This window comes from Mustelus asterias, chromosome 20 (assembly GCF_964213995.1).
Source record: "Mustelus asterias chromosome 20, sMusAst1.hap1.1, whole genome shotgun sequence".
NCBI lineage: Eukaryota > Metazoa > Chordata > Chondrichthyes > Carcharhiniformes > Triakidae > Mustelus > Mustelus asterias.
This window is the reverse complement of record NC_135820.1, coordinates 3,332,908-3,334,743: the sequence shown is the minus strand read 5'-3', so window position 1 is coordinate 3,334,743 and position 1,836 is coordinate 3,332,908.

Genomic DNA, 1,836 nt, shown 5'->3' with positions numbered 1-1,836 from the left:
TCATTCTTTTCTCAGAGATAGAGGCTACCCGGAGCGAGCAGCAGACACTGTGGGGAACATTGACTGTTAACACCAAGCCAAGAAATTCAAATTTGTGAGATTACTCAGTTTAGTCATTGACATGATGCTGTGTACTTTGTAAAGTGGTTTACCCGAGTGTGAATGTAAAGATTCAACTTTCTCCACGAGGTTAATTCTGTATGCAATCTGACCAATGTACTGTCATGTGAGTGTACCTTTAAGAAAGTTTTTTTTAAATCATGCAGCTTACAGCTTCAGCGATGTCATTGGGAGGTGGAGCTGAGCTGTGGCAGTCAGGTGATAGGGGTTTCAGTTTCATTTGTGGCAGTCAGGTGATAGGGGTTTTCTCCTTTGGGCTCTCAGTTTCATTTTGGGAAGCAGTTTAGCAGCAAGCTAAGCGGCAGTCTCTTTCTCTCCCTGTCCTTTTCTTTAAGAAGCTCTATTTTGGGAAACAGATTCGACTACAACCTCTTCTGTGTTTCTTCACAAGGGATTTCGAGCATTCAACCCAGGAGGCGGGATTCCTGTCACAAGTGGTCATTAACCAAGGCTGTATGGTGTTTATCCGGAGGGTTTTGTGTATTGGATGTTGGCTTTGGTTGGAACACATTAGAGATTTTTCCTTAAGAATTATACATTATCATGGTTGTTGTGTTTCTTGTTTGTAATTGTTAGAAGTTCTTGCTAAATGTCTTACGACACATGTCAACAATATTCTTAATTCAACTTTGTTTTTGGTAAAAGCTCCTGGTGGATCAGTTGAATCACACTTGGAGTGAAACCTCTCATACTCATTCTAGCCACATTTAACGCAAACTTTTACAGGTCAGGTGAGCTTCATGGAACACCTTGAAGTATCCGACCTGGCTTGTAACAGTACACAGTTCAAGACAAGACAGAAAGTTATTGTTTGTATTTATAATTGTGTTTGTATTAAAGCTGCCTTCTTTGTGAACAGTGGCATTGCCAATATCTGTGGACATTCACTCTGGGAAATAAAATCTTTCCGCTGAGGCTAGGGGAGATTTCCGCTGAGGCTAGGGGAGAAAAAAACCAGAGGGCATGGGTTAAGGGTGAAAGGAGAAAAGTTTAAAGGGAATATTAGGGGGGGCTTCTTCACGCAGAGAGTGGTGGGAGTGTGGAATGAGCTGCCGGATAAAGTGGTCAATGCGGGGTCACTTTTAACATTTAAGAAAAACTTGGATGGGTTCATGGATGAGAGGGGTGTGGAGGGATATGGTCCAAGTGCAGGTCAGTGGGACTAGGCATAAAATGGTTCGGCACAGACAAGAAGGGCCAAAAGGCCTGTTTCTGAGCTGTAATTTTCTATGGTTCTATGGTTCTAATTAAAAGATTTACCAGAAGCCAAATTTCAATTAGCTCTGACGCGATAAAAAATGTTTTTTTCTTTTGCGGATTGCAAATGGAAAACATTCTTATTCCTTCCTCTCTCTGAATGATAACAGGAATTCCATATTAATACTTCCCTGCATCAGGAATAATTGCTAACCAGTGGACACAGCGTTTTGGCCTAAATTACATTTTTGGTCGTGAATTCCACACATTCACCACTCTCTGGGTGAAGAAACTTCTCCTCACCTCAGTTCTAAAAGGTTTGCCTCTTATCCTCAAACTATGACCCCGAGTCAAGATTTTCTGTCCTGTCTTGAACTGTGTACTGTTACACCAGTGGTTGGTGAACTAACATGAAATAATTGATGATGAATATTTTTATTGTTCAGACCATCTGTCATTAAGTTTTCTGAATTGTCGTATATAATAAGTATATAGAAAATAAAGGATTTGTGTTAAGAT